The following is a 20,146-nucleotide window of genomic DNA, read 5'->3' as shown; positions in this document are numbered from 1 at the left end:
TGTGATTGCTCTTGCACTTGCTTTGCCAGAGTACCAGGAAGGAAAATTTTCTCCACAGCAGCCCTTGATGGCTCAGGAGAGAGTGGTACCATCCCCTTTTCTTGGAATGCCAGAGATCAATTGGTTCCCAGATAATTTCATGGTGACAGGAGCTGTAATTTCCGTAGATGAATCTATGGTTTCTGGTTTTGACTGTAAGTCTGTGGCTTTCCCACTTGTGGGCTGGACTGGAAGAGTGGAAATGTTAATTTGAGCGTGGAAGGTTAGTCCTTTTGCCAGTGGCTGAAGAGAATGGAACTTGGTACTTGTGCATGGATGTGAACTCTTGTTTTGCAGGAATCTTGTTTCTTTGTAGAGCAGCAGGTACATATTTCCTTTCCAAGGCAGGCAAGAGAACTTTGCACTTCTGATTTGTCTGTATTTTGCCTACACTTTGAGATCTGACTACATCTGAAACCATGCTAAGTAGTGCATATCATGTCATTCCCAATCCAAACTGTTTGGTTTCACTGCTTTGTGTTCTGTTCTGTAAAGCTATTAATGCTTAAAGGGGTAACTGCCATAGTTAATAAGGAAACTGATTTTTTTTTTTTTTTTGCCTAGTCTTGAAGTTTCCTTTTAGGAACAATTAACACTGCCTCCTGATATTTTAACTTGAGCATTGCTTTTGATACTTTTCTAATCAAACAAGGTCTTAAGTAAGTATTATTGGTCCCTTGTGGTTTAGGAATAGTTAAGTCAGGACATCAAAGACCGAAAAACAGAAAATTCCTTTTTCTGCCTCTTCTGTTTCTAGACCTTTTGGGCTTGTTAGTTCCTATTCCCCAGGCCCTCCTGAAATTTGTTCTTTTTTTCAGCAAAATGATTCCCAGAGCAGCATTTTGAATAAAATATTGGCTATTCCAAGAGTTGACAATGTTGATTATGTGGGGCATTGCTGGTTTGTTCTCTGTACCAGTTTTAAACATTTCACTGGTCTTGAATATTGCTGAGAGTCTGATTAAAATATTGATGTGCTCATCCTCAAGTTGTCTTCACAAGAGGAGAGTACTTGGGCTGGATTTGAGGCAGATAGGATAACCCTGCTCGGAGGTTTCCAGCGTTTAAAATCTAGGCTCTGTGTGGAGCACACGGAGCATCCCCCTTGCCTGTGCATTCCCCAGCAGGGGAGCAGAGGTCAGGACAAGCACCAGTGTGCTTGGAAGAGATCATTTCTAGGGTTACATCAGGGGCACGTACAGCTACAATAGCCCATGGTGTCAGGGAGAGAGAAATCCTGTGCCACTGCAGCTCAGTTTGCACTCCAGTTTTCCAAGCCCACAAGCTGGGCTTGTGATCTCTCAGGCCCAACTACTGCTGAATTTGCTCCTTGGGACCATTCAACATACCTATAGTGGGGATTTTATTTGGAACCGGAGAGGAAACGTGATCCTTGTGCATTTGACGCCCTCTTGGATTGAGGGCTGGCTGAATTTTCAATCTCCCCTTGCAGGAGTTTCAGGAAGTGTTGCTTTGTTCCTGGTGATGCTCCATCAGAGCTGCTCTGAGGAGACGCTCTGGCTGACACGCAGCTCGAGTCCTGGCTCTTGACCCAGAAACATTCCTGCCAAATGCCTGGCCACTGAGTTCCTGCTCCCCAGTGCCAGCGACTTGCTCTTTGCAAGGTGGGGAACTGCTGGGGAAGGGAAGCATTTCATGAATCACAACTCCCACGCCTTTGCATACCCACTCATTCCCAGCCAAAATACTTTCACTCTTACTCATACCAAATACCACCTTTTCTCCAGAATCTTTCCCATCTGTCCTGCAGGTTGCCATGCATAAAGAAAAGGACATGAGAGACTCTAGGACTTCTCTGAAAAGACAGGCAGCTGACCTGAAGCAGTAAATACGTGTGTGCCCACATCAGGTACTCGAGTTACCTCAGTGACTTCTGTTCTCTCCTGTTCCCGCTGTCAACACCAACACAGGGGCGACAGCAGAAGGATGTCAGAGTTACCCATCAGCTTGCCTGTATCTTGCAGCTTGGCAAGAAGAAGTATCAATTTCTCAAGTGGGTGCCTGAGGAGCTTTCTCAGCTCTGATGGCTTCCTGTGGGACTGTGCTCATCTTTCATCGGATTTATGTTTGATAGTAAGCCAAAAAGGAGAATTACTTACACTTAGCTAGCGGCAGGGATTTGTTGCAGTGTGGCCTATTTTAAGCACCTAAAAGCATGTGTAAGACACTCTAAAATGGCTTGATTTTAGGTTTTGTGTGTGTTGTTGCCAGATAGGACCTGTTCAATCATTTGTCTGAACTCTTAGACAGTGACAAAACTATACTCAGTGAAATAGATTGTACTGCTTGTGCTCCTTGTGTGAGTGGTTAAAATCTGGGCTTCTTAAAGGCAGGACAGCTCTGAGAGGAAAGTCTCCTTGGCCTGCACAGAACTGGCTATCAGAAGAGAGACTGTCCAGCACAGCTTCTTCTGTGGCCCCTGGGGAAGTGAAGGGGATGAGTTGGGTGCTGTTGGTACTGCTGAGATTTGAGGGAGCAGCACAAGGTCCAGGGTGGAGGCAACGTGTGGAGACCCCAGTCTGGAAACACCAAGCCTGAAACTGCAAAGGTGGATCTGAACCCTTCTGCTGGGGCAGACATGAAGCATATTCTGGCAATGTCAGGACATGGCACCAGTCTGAGCCGTGATGTTTCATGGGCTGGAAACTCAGCCTCAGAAAACAGGGATTATCAAGACAGATACTCTGTTCTCTCTGTAAATATTTATGAGCTCACTGTGTAGAGAAGAGTCAGGTAATGGTGTTATTGGCATGGAGCATTTGAAGGACCTGGGTGTGAGTGTCAGGCAACACCTAAAGCTCTTGTGATTTTAGGATATTAGCAGAGCCTGGAAAGGAGAAGACTGTGATTTTCTTGCTGATATGAAATGGTGAAAGCAAACCACCCTATAATGGGAACATTAACCATGAAGGTGCAGGTATTGATTGCCCTTATGTTGGAGTAGTAAGAGTGGTGTTCTTACCACAGTCCTTCTCTTTCTTTTCCCATATCCGTGAAATAAGGGCAATCTCTTGCCTGTTCTTCTTCCTAGGTGTAATGGAAGGCTATTTGTCCTGTACTTTGAGCTGGTGTTTGGATACCGTGTGATATGGATAGGCATTAACTGGCCAAATCCCACTAGGCTTATCTTGTCCTCAAAGAGATTCCCAGGGCTGAATCTCCTGGCTAAAATAAGTATTGCTCAGATATGAATAGGGCCCCTTCAGTTGGTTGATGAGGTTGAAGGTTGGCAACAGTGACTGCAGCTGGCTCATTCCTTGAGGAGGCAATGCCAGGCAGGACTTTGTCACTAAGTGACTGATACTATCACCTCCACCCTGCTCTCCTCCCTCAAGCTAAAGCTTTCCATGGAAAATTTAGCTGGGTTGGCTCTGGCTGAGGCTTCAGGCATAGAAACATTCTTGTGCTCCTGCTGCGTTCAGGTCTTTAATAAAGCACAGCCTTCTAGTGATTGATGGATGTGAAAAGTTGGCTTTTGCCCCCAAAATAGTGGTTACTATTTTCTTTATAGTCATGTCTGGCATGTTCAGGTTACAGAGAAGGGGTGACTCAGCTCTATCAACATCTGAACTGCCTTACAACATTGTCTGTCCCTTCATTAGGCACGTAAAGACTCGAGCAGACTCAAGGAGCTCAGTGCCTGCCATTAGCTGGGTTGAATCTTGGCCATGGTGAGAGGCAACTTCTCTCTGACTCAGTGACAAACCACTCACAAGTTAAGCTGGCACTAAGGATTAGGAACATTTGTTTTGGAAATAAATTTGGCATTAGAAAACAAAGAGTCAAGATGCTTATTTTGTTGAGCACTGAGCTGCAGAGAATTTTCAGGATGTGGTTCTGACTTTTTCTCAGGCACAGAGTAGCATTTTATGTCCCTTACAGATTTATTCAATGAGATGAGTTACTCAGATTTTAAAGAGTTGGTTCAGCCAGAGACAGGTCTTCAAGAATGTGCAAGTTCATATCAGGTGTCTGTGTCAGAGCTAGAAATAAACCCCATGTCTCCAGTGACTTGGATGTAACTGTAAGGATGTTATAGAGGTGTTTTTCCTTGTGTTATATGAAAAGTTTAGGCTGGAGTGTCTGCCTTGGCAGATGCTGTTTTTCCTTTTCCAGGGAATGAGGGGAGATTCACTCCTTCCAGTGGTGATGAGAATTGCCTTTGTGTTCAAGTTCATAAACTGCAAGAGATGAAGCTGAACATTATGTACAGATTAGAAATATGGCTTTGCCCAGGAACTAAAGATGCAGGAAGGAGAGTCAGAGTCTTGGCAGCAGCCTGGAACATACAGCAAGTTCTTATGCTGGGTGTGGTATTAAAGCCATTTCTTATGGACATTGCAGGAAAGTCTTTGAGACTGTCTTCCAGTGATTGCTGGAGGTTTTCTGGTAGCAGAGAATTGAACAGAGCCATGGGTGAATGATGCAGCTTTTGTCTAAACCAAACCAGCTTCTTTTTAGCCTTAAATCTCTGCTCTCCAAACTGAATGGGCTCCACTGCTCCAGGCAAAGTCATACACTTGAGTTAGGAAGCCTGAGGCACTCTGGGCTTTTTTATCTGGGAGACAGAGGCACAGACACACCCAGAACAAGCTATTTTGGCTTTTTTCTTTTCACTGTGTCGGGGTGGGGGAGAGTTTTTTAAATAGGAATGAGAAAGATGAACTGTATCTCTTTTTCCATTTGGAATCTGACGGGGTAGAAATCACACCTCTAATAAAAAGAGAAAAGTATATTATTGGACCTGTTGAGGACATGAAAAATGTCTTACATTTCAGTCCATCTTCAACAGCCCAGCTTGGAAACAGAAATCTGTAGAAGAAAGAAACATTGTTTTAAATGAAACCATTTCAGGCTCTAAACTTGGAACTTTTCCCTTGAAAAATGTTACAGCAAAACATTTTGTGAAATTTGAAACTTAAAACTCATATGGAATCACTCTTCCCTATGAGCATTCTCATTTTCAGTGAGGTCTCTATTTGCTCCAGTGTTCTAGTGAAATATTTCTAAATAACTTATGCCCCTGACAGAAGTGTCTCTTCCTTGCATTCAAACCAACTGTTATTCAAAGGATATTTTCTGTGGAGGGAGAAGATATGTCAGGGTATGTTTGCAGTGGAGAGCACCTAAAGTTCAAAAACATATTCAGGTTGATGCTTGAGACTGAAGAGATCAACATGCTGAAGGCTCGGTGCTTTGTGGTTTTCCTTCTGGCTTTGAATATCTGGCTGTAAACATACCAGAGTTTGCTGATGGGCTTTGAATAGTTGGGTATCAGAACTCCATCAGACTTTCCCATCACTTATGCTCAGGTCTCCAAGGCACTTCAGGCCGGGGTGGGGAAAGGGTCCTGACTGGGGCAATTTGGAGCATTCTGAGTAGGTTTCTGTGGTGCCTGGTCCTCTTGGAAGGTGATTGGAGGATGATCTGGCTGGCTTCATTGGATCCCTAAATGGGTGGGATGTGATAATCTCCCTGTGAAATCCTGGCTTGCAGAAGTGAAGACCTTCCAGTACCTGAAAGGAACCTGCAAGAAAGACGGAGAGAGAATTTCTGAAAGGCATGGAGTGATAGAAAAAGGGGGAATGGCTTCAAACTCAGAGAGTAGGTTGAGATCAGGTATTAGGAAGTTCTTCTCTGTGAGGAGGGTGAGGCCCTGGCACAGGTTGCCCAGAGAAGCTGTGGCTGCCCCATCCCTGGAAGGGTTCAGGACCTGGGTTGGATGGGGCTTGGAGCAACCTGGGATAGCGGAATGTGTCCCTGGGCATGGCAGGGGGTGGGGAACAGGATGATCTTTAAGGTCCCCTCCAACCCAAACCATTCTGTGATTCCATGAGGAGTTGACACCCAGGGTTTCACCTACAGTGACTGTGTGTGATATTCTCCAGCTGTTTTGGGGGCTCCAGTGTTAAAAGCAGAGCCACAAGGAAGGCGTTTGGCACTGGGTGACGTCATGGACTGTGATTCTGGAAAGGCTGCTACGTGCACAGGAAAGAATTTGATCTTGTACAAACAGGATAGCCATGTGCAGTTACGGGCAACTTCTGTGTTCTCTTTCCCAGGGAATATATACTGTTCAGCTGAGATCCATCCCTCTTGGTTTCACTTGCCAGCAGTTTTCAGCTGACATCGTGTTTGCACGAAGGCAGCACCACGTACGAACTGTGTTAACCATTTATTTTCCCCTCACTCTGATATTTCAATTTTATCATTTTCTGTTCCTCTCTGTCTGCAGTTTTATATAAAACACTTTCAGTAGAAGCATACCAGGGGCTTGTTTTTACTTGCCATTAGTTGAAGACAGTGTAAACCTACAAAAAATACAGGCAGAGAGAACAGGACTCTGAAAGAGGGTGCTGGGCATGGTGGGGCTCTGGTTCTTAAAAGTTTTAGACCAACCAGGCTGTTGCCATCTGCCTGACTTCCACCAGGTCACCATTGGGCAAGAGATAGAAGCAGGACCCTGTGTGACACGATGTATGCTGTGAGACAAATTTGGTCACACAGCAAAGGAGGTGACTAAAAATTCCCGATGGATTGTCTCTCGTGTCCCAGCAGCCAGGGAGGGATCAGTGCTCCGCACAGCCAGGAACATCTGGTGTCCCATGGCTTTCTGCTGAGCTGGTAACACAGTCCTGTCTGAGCACAGTGGGATGTCGATGGAAGCCTGCAGATCTCAGCTTGGGCAGGGCTAGATTAATTTGCCCAGGCTGTGTGTGAATGTCATTAGTCAGGTTCAAAAATGGCCAAGTTAGTGTGAAGCAGTTACAGGTGAAAACAGAAACTCTTCTACATTTAAGAGCATAAGCATGGCTCTGCTGGGTCAGATCTGGCATCTGGGCATCTTGTTCCTAGCATGGTCCAGGGGTAGAGATTTGGAGAGAGTGCCAGAGAGGCTCTGAAGGGTCAGTGAGGGAGGTGGAGAGGAGAAGCTTCAGCCTCCCTCAGGAATATCATGCAGGCAGCACTCTAGCTCTCAAACTGGTCAGTGAGGTAACTACACCACTGTAGTTGAAAAGTCTGCATTCAGGAAATCCAGTTTGCTGCCACCAGCAACCATGTGTGCACTGTTGCTTTATGAAGTTACCTGGGATGGCTTTCCGTGTCTGTAAGATGGAACAAGACAAGGCTTTTGCTTTCACCAGGGCCACCACATCCCCGTCACTTTTGCAGGCACTCTGCAGTTCAGACCAAGCCTAGTTTGCGTTAGGCAGCACAGGCTGATGAACTCAAACACATGTAGGGATAATGCCAAGCAATAACACTTGCCATATTCCTGGACTGCACTAGAAGTCACTCTTGTTCTGCGCTGAGGTTGTTCCAGTAACTAACTGGCAGTTCATAAAGAAATATGTCACCATTAAAGATGCCATTAAGCGGAGCCTATTTTTCTCCTGGTGGAGACATTCCTTGTCTGACTTCCTGGTGAATCATGGGGAGAGTGAAAACTTACTTGCCAGGCCTCCTACTCATTTTTTTGGCTGAGAATATTAATTCAGTGTCCTGCCACTTTTCTCCAGAATCCTCCATGGTAGCCAAGCCAAGAGAGAAACAGGAGAGACATCAGGAGCTGGTCCAAAGTCCTACAGCTTCCATTCTTGTTTGCACCATGAAGTTTCCGTGGGGCCTTTGGGAGACCAGAGAGAGTCCAAGCACCAAACTGACCAGTGTGTGAGATGCAGTTCACCAGTTTTAGTGCATCAAACTTACAGAGAATAGGTTTAGATGAGACATTAGGAAAAAACTCTTCCCTGTGAGGGTGGGGAGGCCCTGGCACAGGTTGTCCCATCCCTGGAAGTGTCCAAGGCCAGGTTGGACGGGGCTTGGAGCAACCTGGGCTAGTGGAAGGTGTCCCTGCCCATGGCAGGGGCTGGAGCTGGATGAGCTTTCAGGTCCTTTCCAACCCAAACCTTTCTGGTATTCTGTGATCCAGAGAGGTCAGCAGGATCCAGGTAGAAAGACTGTTTTTCCTCTCTATCCAAACTGTGATATGATTCAAAGAACTCCAGGTAGGATTCCCAGAAGCACTGCATACTGCTCTTTTCTGGTGTAATTCTGTGAAATCAGCTCTGTTTATTGCCCTGTTTTACAGCCCCTCTTTTAGAGGCAGATACATTTACTTCCCAGCTTGGTTTTACAGTTGTTTCAGTGCTTAGGATTTTTCAGTGGAAGAGTGGGTGAGGATGCAGATCTGAAGGGATGGAAAGGTCTTTGGTTCAGAGTTTGAATCCATTACTTAAGAGGGTGGTATTCCAGGATTTTCCTGTCCTGGGGAGCTACCATGCTAATAGGAACACTGTTACTTTAAAGACTGATGCTTTCCTTTCCTTTTTGTGCACTAGAGCCTCAACCACAAGCCTTGCTTTAATTTAAACTTTAAACAGCAGGCTGACACACACGCTAGGAAGAATTATGGGGTGTTGCTGCCAAGGATGCCATCAAATGATTGAGCAAAAGGAAACGTTTACAAGCTAATAAAACCTGTTATTAAGGGGATTATTAATGAAAGGCTTTTGAGCAAAATAACTCCCTCCTCAAAGCGCTTGAGGTTACTTTTTTGTAAGCTCCTCTCTATTTTTCTTTTTACTGAACTTCATGGGAAGATAAATATCAAAAGAAATTACTGAAGAAGCTATCACCATTATTTGGGTCATTTTTTGGGACCTGGAGGTTTCACAAGAGCTCAGACCATGTGTCTGTCCACCCCCACTATTTTGCACAGATGTAGTGAACTTCACAGTCCATTCTAATTAACACCAGGCCTAATGAGGAGCTATGGCGTGGGAATTCAGGAGTCATGGGGGGGGAGGAGAAAAATAATTCATACTGTTATTATTTGGATTCAATTAGTCAGGGGAAAGTGGCTGTAGTCTGGAAAATACGCCTTGGTACTTAAGGTTTCATTTAGCAAATGGGGTGAATATCTGGGAGACAGGGGAACTGGTCTGTTATCCTGGTTTTTGGATCATGTAGGTAGGAGTTTACCTGTCATGTCACCTTTGCTTACCTTGGTAGAAATGAAACCACTGGATACCTGCATCCCCAGCAGCATGGGATTCTCCCCCCCTGCTCTGCTCAGTTGAGATCCACCTGGAATACTGTGTACAGGTCTGATGCCCCCAATGTAAGAAGGACATGGAACTGTTGGAGCAAGTCCAGAGGAGGCCACGAAGTTTTTAAGGGGACTGGAACACCTCCCCTGTGGAGACAGGCTGAAAAAGGCTGTGTGGAGACCTCAGACCAATCTTCCAAGTCAGAGAAGGACTCTTCATCAGGAACTGCAGTGACAGGACAAGAGGGAATGGATTCAAACTGAAAGAGAGTAGATTTAGGTTAGATATATAGACACAATTCTTCCCTGTGAGGGTGGGGAGGCCCTGGTACAGGTTGCCCAGAGAAGCTGTGGCTGCCCCATCCCTGGAAGTGTCCAAGGCCAGGCTGGACAGGGCTTGGAGCAACCTGGGCTAGTGGAAGGTGTCCCTGCCCATGGCAGGGAGTGGGGGACAAGATGAGCTTTAAGATCTCTTCCAACCCAAGCCACTCTAGGATTCTATGATCTTACTTCCTGTGAGAACCAGGTCCTTACTCTAAGATGGCTAAAGAGAGGAGAAATGCCAACAAGAGAGTGGAGGAAAGGGAAGCCCTGAGAAAGATGATTTCTCCTGAAACCCTTTCATGGGGCACATGGCAATGTGGAGAAGAGATCCCACATCTCTTGAGGGTCCGCCTTTCCATTTGCTCAGCCAGCTGCTCATAGCTTGAGTTACAGGTTGACTCCCTGTTCCTCACCTCTATTCCAGTGTTCCATTCCTGGTGGGTATCATCTACTTTGGCACCAAGCAGGGCTGACAGACCAAGTCCAAAGACACTTCTACCTATGGCAGCACCCAGTGTACCTACAATAGTGTATGTTGTTGCTGAGGGAAAGGACAGGTCTTGCTGTGCAATTCTGGCTGCCCAAGGGTGAGGTGATACTCCCCCATGCTGTGCTATAGGCAGGGAAGCACATTTCTGAGCTGGAGACAGGCTTTTCAGGGAAGCCAGGGCTTTTCTGGGAAAGTCTGAGCAGCTGACAGATGCTTGTGAGTGGAAGTACCCACAAGAGAAAGGCAGGAATTGATCAGTGTGGAGAAGAAGGAGGGCAAAGCCAAAGTACCTGGGACGGAGGAGGCAGCCTGTACTCCATCAGGGAGTCAGGGTCCTGCAGCTCTGCTCTGACTGGTCTGACTCTGGTTGTGAGCTCAAACAGCTGGTAGAAAATGGATGATGCAGAAGAAACATCTTTGGAGTTGGAAGCAGTAGAAGGCTTGGCTTCTTCCACGGCAAATGTTCCCAGGAATTGAGGTGGAAAAAAAATTCATGTGGATTAGTTGCGTGCAGCTGGGAACAGGGACCCTGCCAGTTCCTCCCTCCTTGCTGTCACTGTGAAGGAAAGCTAGGGAATGTCTTTAAAGGGATTTCACATGATGCAACTGCAACTTCCTTGAGGTTTGGGAGGCAGAGGTCTTGCTGGTATCTGTCTTGCTCGCATCCGATGTGGACTGCCCCCGAGGGCTGCATGTTGCTCTCTGCCTTTGCAGCCCAGCTGCAGTTTGCTCCAGATAAAATCCTCTGGCTTAAGGAAACCAGGGAGCTGAGCTGCTGTTCTGCTGAATGAAGCACGTATTTAATGTGTGGCACTGGACAGCTCAGTGGGAACCTGTGAAAGGGAATAAGTGGGATTTGCTCTCTGTCAGTGCTCACTATTCTCTTCCTGCCATGTCTCTAACCTGGTATTGCCCCCATGACGAAGAGTCCTCTCAGCACTTCTGAGTGGGGATGTCCTGTGTCACCTAAGCTGTGCAGCTCCTACAAATCCCTGGAAAACACTCCTCTGAGCAGGGCTGAGCGGGCATTCACAGTTGTTCCCCAGCGAGCAGCCCACAACACTTAGACCACAGTCTTCGGTTACTGGATATAAAACTGAGATCCCCATCAAGTCATCCTGTTCAGGAGCTGCCTCACCTCAGAAGTACAACTTTCCATGTTGGTACAGCTCCTGCATCTGGTGTGGCATGTGCCCAGCACGGCTGCTGCTGGGAAAGGAGGTCAGTGTTCAAGGATTTGGGTGCAACCGTGGCACAACTGGTCCCAAACCTCCCCAGCCTGGCTCTGTCCCTCGCTGTACCCATTAAGGCAAGCCCAGAGCACAGGATTTACCTGATGGCTGAGGTCCCCCAGCAAATCTGCCTAGGAGAAGACAGCATCCTCCCATTATTAGGCGGTAGCCTATTCAGAGGGCTGCTTGCATGCTCCTACTGTGTGTGTTTGAACCCCTTCAGTGGGGTTCAAACCTCCAATCCTTCAGGAGGATCTCAAGGAAGACAGAACAAACAATATAGGAGCAACCTGGTCTAGTGGAAGGTGCCCCTGGCCATGGCAGGGGCTTGGAATGACATGGGCTTTACAGTCCTTTCCAACCCAAACCAGTCTGTGATTCTGTAATTTTCCCCTGACAGGGCTTTTGACTGGCACAGGGGACAGGTGTGTCAGGGGTATGGCATGGAGGAAGATGTGGACAGAGAGGTCCATGGGTAGCTAATGTAATGTGAGTAGCATTTGGGAATGGTTTCCTCTCTGCTTGCTCTTGACATGACTCTGTTGGCTTAACTCAAGGGGTTGCTGCCTTCTGGCCTGAGTGGGAGGGGAGGATCATCCCTTCAGCCTGCATCCTCTGGGCCGTGAGAAGGGGCAATATTCCCAACAGACATCTCTCACTTCTCTCTTAATAAAGTAAGATGATTAGAGCAGCTGTGCTTTATAGTTTCTGGTCTAAACCCACGCCACACTTCTTTTGAAAGCTTTCCTGTGTCAGATGCCTGTGGTCCCGCCTGTAAAATGGTGCTTCCTGAGATCCTTCCCAAGAGTCCTCTGGACTTCCTTCTTTCCAAGTAACAACTTGGAGGTTATTACTCTCCAGTTTTGCTTCTAGATTTGCATGTGCTCTCTCCTCCTGCTTTCTGAACACCCTCTTTGGCAGCCTTAGGTTTGCTTGAACTTCTCCGAGTTGTCAGTGTGACTGATGTCTCTCAAACATATTTAAGTCAGTGCACAGGACATCCATAGGTTCCCCTTAGTCTGGGCCTGGCTCTGCCACCTCAGATGACACCACAGTGGGTGCATGGCCAAGCAGTATCCATGGACTTACTCTGCATAAGGACAGTGGAATCACAGAATCACAGAATGGTTTGGGTTTGAAGGAACCTTAAAGATCATCTCATTCCACCCCCTTGCCTCGGGCAGGGACACTTTCCACTAGCCCAGGTTGCTCCAAACCCTGTCCAACCTGGCCTTGGACACTACAGGGAAAAATAAGTCTTATTGTGAAAATCTCTATTTTGGTCAGAATACACATTTTCCACTGGAGTCAAGACAGATGGAACATTTTGACCATTCGTGCAGCAGTGTCTCACTCCTGACTGCATGCAGTTGATTTGGAAGAATAAGCTTATTTAAGGTTCAGACTATTAAAAACATCTGCTTTCCCATGTATCCTGAAACACTGCAGGATTTGAAAAAGGAGAACATGTATCATGCTTGTCCTACCACTCTAAAACCTCGGCTCCAGCGTTTAAATTGTGGGATTTTAATGATGGTGTATCTGTATTATTCAGTCCTGTGTAATGCACTGTTGGTTATGGTGCTGTGATCCATTTTCCTGGGTTGGAGCTGGGCCACCTGACCATATTTTCAGTGTGTGGTTAAACATCAATCTGAATAAGCAAAATAATCACTTCCAGACTAAACACAATTTAAAATTTGTTTAAAATATTGAACAAACTTTGTCACTGGGAGATGTCTCTTCTATGACATCAGGCTACATTGGTGTGTCACTGCTGATGCCAGTTTCTTTTTTCCCTGTTTTAGGACTAAAAGCACAAAATTCCCTGAAAATGCTTCTTTGACTGGGGTAACTTTTGGCTGAGGGTCAGTCTCTGTCTTATATCTGGGCATCTCTGAGCATTATCTATGCCTTCAGTGACCCCTGTGGAGCAAAAAGTTATATAAAGTTATCCTCCTCTTTCAGGTGGAAAAACTGGATTGTAAAAAGATAGTAAAAATCCTCATCTGTTTAACTTGGAATGACTTGGGAGAAGCTGGTGACAGCACTAGAGGACAGCAAAGATCTGGCATAGATTGAGTTGCTACAGGACCCTTACTCTTTTAGCAAAACTGTTTACTGGTGGTCAGGGAGGAGGGAAGGAAAGATGCTTTATATCTCAGGAGTGCTGGAAGAGCAAGTAGAGCCCATGTATGTGTGTGACTTCTATCCCTACTGACTCAGTGTCATGGTTATGATTTTTTTAGGCTTTTTTCTCTTTTGGATGTTTAGCCCTGGTGTTGTCCTGACAGGATGCTTTTGACTTCTTGCTTTCTTTCCCTTTCTATTTAGTTCTCCAAAGCCCTGAGGTTGGAGTCTCTATGTTGATATTGGGCCTTGGAGATGAGCAGTGAGAGCTCCAGCTGTATGACATGTGTTCTGCCTCTGATCCTGTCTCATACTGGTACCTCTGGCACCAAAGGCAGTGAGGGTGTCCAGTGCCTGCAGGGTCTCTTGTAAGTGGTCCCTCAGGAAAGGGCAGCAGTGCCACTGCAGATGCTGGTCCAGAGATGTGATGCTTGCCCAAAACTCTGCATGTTACAGAGTAGGGGTGCAGCACTGCAGGCACCCTGCCTACATAAATCCTTCTTTTGGGGCTAATTTGTCTGTCTTCTTGCTGTCTACACTCCTGCAGTTGTGGCAAGAGTTTATAAAGCACCTGTGGTCCTTAAAAATTCTCTGCCTTCCTATTTCTCTGGAGGGAAGGGTGGTATTAAATACAGCCTCCCACCAAATTCCAGTTGGTAATCACACACAGACCAGAGTCCCAAACCAGCCAGGACTCGGACACCAACGACCCCCTGAGTTCTTGCAGAAAGAGCTAACACACTTCTTCCCTGGCCTTGCACAGTGGGAATGCTGAATAAATCAAGCCAAATAATGAGGTTGGTTCCTGAGCCAAAAAAAAAAGAAAGAAAAAGGTGCCAGCAGTCCGTAAGGATTGTCCAGTGTTAATGCTGAGCTTTCACAGGGCCACAGTGAGGGAGCTGAACAGGGATGCTGTAAAGGTCTGGGACAGAGTCAACAGGCTGATAGATTCCAACCAGGAAGCTTTCCTTTGAGTTTATCATGGCATTTAAGTACATCCCTCAGGGCAGAGGGGAGATTTTGACCCCAGTGACAACGTGTGTTTAAGGTCAGACATAAACTTGAGCATCCTACTGGAGTAATGCTCTGGATAAGAGTTAAAAATGTTTTCCTAATCAAGCTCTTCCCCACCCAGAGATAGTTTTCATCTTGGACTTCTGAAATTCTTTAGAAATGAACTCTCCCTTCCCCTTTCAAAATATTTTCTCTTCAATAGCAATGTAGTCAGTCATTTCAACCTGCTCCTGTAATGTTTGTGATTACTGAAATTATTTTTGTACATTCAAAAGTGTCGTATTTTTTCCTGTGATTGTACCTAAATAGTAAAGGACACTTTGAAATGGATAGCACTCAGGTTTTTTTCCAAAATCATCTGAGTACAAGAATGAGGATGGAGAGAGTTTGTGGCAAGTTGCTGTGTTGATGAACAAATGGGCTCAAAGGATTTACCTTCCCAAAGTAACTGCAGCCATTAAAGTCCTTCTGCATGTGTTTTGCTTTTCTGAACACATTCTTATCAGTATGTTTAGTTCGAAAAATACTTTTTTATGTACTGAGAAATGTCTATTCTGTTTCTTTCAGAAGTGAAGTTTTGAAACTTAAAAAAAAAGCCTCCATTTGTATTCCAAGAGCAATCAAGATTCTCTTTAAGATACTGATTTCCTCAAATTTTTTATGTTGTTAAGAACAGGCATTCAGAGTTGAGACTGGATGAGTTCTGTCATGCTTATGAAGTCATGAAAGCATCTGGATACACTACAGAAACCCTCAACCAAAAGCTTTTTGAAGTCTCTTTCTAATACAATCATCCAGGCTTACTCCACTAAACCAGGTATGTATTGGATTTGGATGGAGGAAAGAATCAAACTGATATTGTGGAATACAAATATACTGTTAAGATTACATTGCTTTAGGGAAATGTCCCTAAATTGTGGATGTTAATTATATGCACTTTTCAACACCTAATTGGTACTTCTACAATTGATTCACAACCATCCTGAGCATTAAGCAGGTCAACTGGAAAGTGTCCTCTGTTCAATGAGCACTTAAAGCAATCTTTTGCTTCCTCAGGGAGCAAAGAAACAGAGTAGTGTGTGTGGCCCTGAGTTTTCAGGGCATTACTCATCTTGGGCTTCATTGGCATCAGTTTCTTAATTACTATGTGGGAACAAATAATAAATAATAATAATAATAAATCTAAATAATTATAAATAATAAAACCTGAGGCACCACTTAGTGTCTGTTGTCCCAGGATCAAGAGCTTCACCCTGGCTCTGCTGCAAAACACCAGTGCAGAAAATAATTCAACATGTGGTGTATTAATGACCCGTACTTACTATAATTTACCTCTCCACAGTCTTTATCGCCTATAAAATTAGCAATAATGTTCTTAATTTTATTTCCTAACATCTGATATGTTGTGGATTGTGTCTGCCCCATCCCTGGAAGTGTTCAAGGCCACGTTGGATGGGGCTTGGAGCAACGTGGTCCAGTGTGAGGTGTGCCTGCCCATGGCAGGGGATGGAAAGATATGGTCTCAAACCATCCTGTGATTCTGTGATTTCCCCTTACACCCTTTTGCCCTTCAGCGATTTTCAACCCAGGCACTACCTGAGTCTATTTATTTCCAGCTCTTTACAGGTGGTTTTTTTGTTTTTTTTTTACTATGTCTCTGCCTTAAAATTTTTCAGGTGTCACAGCTGCACTTGAGACAGCTGTATTTCCAGGCTGAGCAGAAGATTTCAGTTAAGCTGCCGATTAATGTGACTCTCAGTTTTCCCACATAGCAAGGTCCCAGCAGTTTAGTCTGTAACAGGATTTACCCCTCTGTAAGTACTTCCGGGGGGTGTGGGGTCTGTGAGTGGGCTGCATGCGCAGGCTTAGCTCCTGGGACAGATGGGATCTCTTCCCAAGGTGCAGTCGCAGCAGGGGAGGGGAGAGAGAAGGTGGGGGAGCATTGCCAGCAGTTGCTGCACACCCATGGAGAAGGAGAGAGCAGCTTCGGAGCACACAGAGGTTTGCTGTTTCAGGTTTGGGGGGGAAGGTGAAGAGGGGTATAGCGGAAGGGGGTGGGAAAGAGAGGGGAGGAGTATCGAGCAGGCCATGGGGGTCTTCTGATTGGCGGGAGGGAGAGCAGGGCACTCCTGTATGAAGTGTCACAGGTGTGCAGTGCACCTGCAGATACATGGTAACACAGTGGAGGAAGGTTTTGGTCAAGGAGAATAGTGGGGTTCCTCTAGAGTGATTGGGGTCCCAGCCATGCTGGAGCCTCGATAAGCACCACAGCCTTGGATGTGTACAGGGGCCAGAACGGTGGGTCGGTTTGTTTGTCTGTTTGTCTTTGACTCACCTGCTGCTATTGCTCAGGCTTGGCATGTTCCGGATATGTTTGCTTTGCTCTGTTACATCCTGAAAAGGTGGGCAGGACAAAGGGCTGTTCCTGGGTATCTCCTTATGATTGTTTATAAATAGGTGATAGTAAAGCAGGAAATGAAAGACTTGCCCAAACCGTTCTAACAGGAACGTAGCCTGTGTGCCCCTGTGTGGTTGTGAGCTATGCTGGCAATGGTACATACCTTCAGTAGGGTCACCCATGCCAGACAGGTCAAAACAGCAGGGCCAGACTTAATACATTCTTGGGCAGGATGAGCTCGTTAGCCTTCTGGCAATCATCCTAGGAGAAGGACAACTCTAATCTCAAACCCGGGCAGATGGAGCTCGCTTAGCCCTGTAAGGCCATCCATCTAAGAGAAGGTCACTCTAATCAAACCTATGTCCCGAGGATCTCGCTGCCACCGTCCAAGCTCGCTCGGCCCTGGCAGATGAAACTCAGGATTAAAGGGTGGGTTCAGTTCCGCGCATCTAAAAAACCCATTGCGCAGGCTTGAAGGCTTTACCCACGTGCAAAAAGCCCTGTAACGACAGGCGAGGGTCGAAACGGCAGGTGAAAGGTGCACTGGGAGCCGCAGACCCAACCCTGCATGCAGGAGGTTCAGGATATTGGTCATTTGAGACTGACCGGAGATGACAGTCTCTTGGGGCAGCACCCTGAACGACCAAGCAGCCTTTCCAAGGACAGCACTGCTTGCTCCACTCAGAGAGGGGCCTAGAAAAGGTGGCCTAAACAAAGCTCATCTCCCCTTCACCCGGTTGGTCAACCGCAGGCCAACGGGCATCTTCTTCCAATGCGGTCGCACAAAGATCAAAAGACAAAGGCACCCACCTGCCTCCAAAGGCGTACCTAAATTAACTCTAGCATGTTGGAACATCAGAACCATGCTCGATTCCGCGGATGGCAGACGTCCTGAGCATCGGTCTGCCCTAATTGCCCATGAACTGGCTCGTCTCAACATCGACGTTGCCGCTCTCAGTGAAGTTCGCCTTCATGAAGAAGGCAGCCTCAGAGAACATGGTGCCAGTTACACACTCTTTTGGTCAGGCAAACCCAGAACCGAAAAACACCTCTCAGGAGTCGGCTTCATGATCAAAAACTCCATTGTTCCTAAACTCGAAAATCTGCCGACAGGTCACTCTGACCGCATTATCTCCCTACGCCTCCCACTAAACAACAACCAACACGTTGTCATCTTTAGTATATGTGCCCCAACTCTCCAAGCTGACCCTGCTGAAAAAGATAAATTTTACACCGACCTGCGCCTCCTTACCCAAAAGGTTCCTGCAGATGATAAGATCATTATCCTTGGTGATTTCAATGCCAGAGTAGGCAAGAATTTTGAAGCCTGGAAAGGAGTATTAGGCAAGCATGGTGTTGGAAACTGCAATGATAATGGTCGACTTCTGCTAGAATTCTGTGCAGAGCAACAACTCACCATCACTAATACTATCTTTCAGCAGAAAGATAGTCTGAAGACAACCTGGATGCACCCCCGTTCTAAGCATTGGCACCTCATCGACTATGTCCTGGTGCGACGGAGAGATGTCCACAATGTCCTCCATACCCGTGTGATGCCCAGCACAGAATGCCAAACAGACCATCAGCTGGTGCGCTGTAAACTCAATTTCAAACTCAAATTCAAACCTAAAAGGGGCAGCATCCCAAGGAGAAGACTCCAAGTTAACAATCTCCAGTCAGCCACAGTAAGAGACAAATTCCAGGCAAACCTTCAAACTAGGCTCGAAAACATTCCCTCAGTTTCTGCAGATTCCTCTCCTGAAACAATCTGGCACCATATTAAAAACAGCATCCTGCAATCCTCTGAAGAATCCCTAGGGTTCTCCCTCAAGAAGAACAAGGACTGGTTTGACGAAAACAACCAAGAAATCCAAGACTTGTTGAGGAAGAAGAGAACTGCCCACCAAGCACACCTTGCACTGCCATCCTGTCACGCAAGAAAAACAGCCTTTCGTCTCACATGCAGCAAGCTCCAACAGAAACTCCGTGACATCCAGAACAAGTGGTGGATCGATCTGGCTGAAAAAACTCAATTATGCGCAGATACAGGTGATCACAGAGGATTCTATGAGGCCTTGAAAACAGCATACGGACCTAAATACCAGGTACAAAGCCCTCTACTCAGCGCTCCATTCTGAATCGATGGTCTGAACACTTTCAGACTCTTTTCAGTACCAACCGTGTAGTTCAAGACTCAGCAATTCAGTCCATCACACAACAACCAGTAAAGTATGAATTGGATACTGCCCCCACTTTAGGAGAAACCCTCAAGGCCATACAGCAGGTGAAAATCGGCAAGGCAGCTGGGGTTGATGGAATTCCACCTGAAGTCTGGAAACATGGGGGCCTTGCACTCCACACCAAATTTCACGAGTTTGTGGTGTGCTGTTGGGAACTCGGTGAACTACCATCAGACCTTCGAGATGCAGTCATCATCACTTTGTATAAGAAGAAAGGTATTAAATCAGATTGCTCAAACTATCGTGATATTACTCTGCTCTCCATTGCTGGCAAAATCCTGGCAAGAATACTCTTGAACAGACTAATACCCACTGAAAGTATCCTCCCTGAAAGTCAGTGTGGTTTCAGAGCCAACAGGAGTACCACAGACATGGTATTTGTTCTCAGACAACTTCAAGAGACGTACAGGGAACAGAACAAAGGTCTTTATGTAACCTTTGTTGACCTCACCAAGGCTTTTGATACTGTGAGCAGAAAAGGTCTGTGGCAGATTTTGGAACGTTTAGGTTGTCCCCCCAAGTTCCTTAAAATGATCATCTCACTCCATGAGGATCAACACGGCCAAGTTAGATATGACAATGCACTTTCTGAGCCCTTTTTAATTAAGAATGGTGTGAAACAAGGCTGTGTTCTCGCTCCTACCCTATTCACCGTCTTCTTTAGCATGATACTCCAAAGGGCCATGGCAGACCTCGATGATCAGGATGGTATCTACATTCGATACCGTACTGATGGAAGTCTATTCAACCTAAGGCGACTGAAGGCCCACACCAAGACCTTAAACCATCTTGTCCAGGAGCTGCTTTATGCTGATGACGCCGCCCTTGTTGCCCACACAGAAGCAGCTCTGCAGCGTTTAACATCCTGCTTTGCTGAGGCTGCTGAGCTCTTTGGGCTGGAAGTCAGCTGGAAGAAGACGGAACTTCTTCATCAACCTGCACCTCAGGAAGTCCCCCAACATCCCCACATCACCACTGGCCAATCAGAGCTCAAATCAGTCCAGCAGTTTAATTCCCTAGGCAGCCTCATCTCCTTGGATGGTAAGATCGATGGAGAGATAGACAACAGAATAGCAAAGGCATATAGTGCTTTTGGAAAACTCCATAAAAGAGTATGGCATAATAAACACTTGAAGAAAAGCACCAAGATCAGTGTTTACAGAGCCATTGTGCTGTCTACTCTCCTATATGAATCTGAATCATGGG

The 20,146-nt window shown here is 46.2% G+C and overlaps 1 protein-coding gene and 1 long non-coding RNA gene across 35 annotated transcripts in view; both read left to right on the top strand.

The window, feature by feature from the left end:
- The window catches only part of LOC127472609 (uncharacterized), a 177,550-nt gene that overhangs the window by 22,836 nt on the left and 134,568 nt on the right, over positions 1 to 20,146 (top strand). The window lies entirely within an intron of this gene.
- LOC127472620 (uncharacterized) overlaps positions 1 to 20,146 on the top strand; it is a 39,797-nt gene that overhangs the window by 1,586 nt on the left and 18,065 nt on the right. For both annotated transcript variants that reach the window (XR_007905086.1, XR_007905085.1), the window contains exons 3-5: positions 1,493 to 1,664; positions 1,811 to 1,909; positions 14,974 to 15,119. This is a non-coding gene — a long non-coding RNA (uncharacterized LOC127472620). The remainder of the gene's footprint in view (positions 1 to 1,492; positions 1,665 to 1,810; positions 1,910 to 14,973; positions 15,120 to 20,146) is intronic.

This window comes from Manacus candei, unplaced genomic scaffold (assembly GCF_025592945.1).
Source record: "Manacus candei isolate 608988 ecotype Guabito, Panama unplaced genomic scaffold, ASM2559294v1 h1tg000029l, whole genome shotgun sequence".
NCBI classification, from domain to species: Eukaryota; Metazoa; Chordata; class Aves; order Passeriformes; family Pipridae; genus Manacus; species Manacus candei.
Note: the sequence above shows the minus strand (reverse complement) of the source record. Positions and strands in the feature narration are given on the sequence as shown.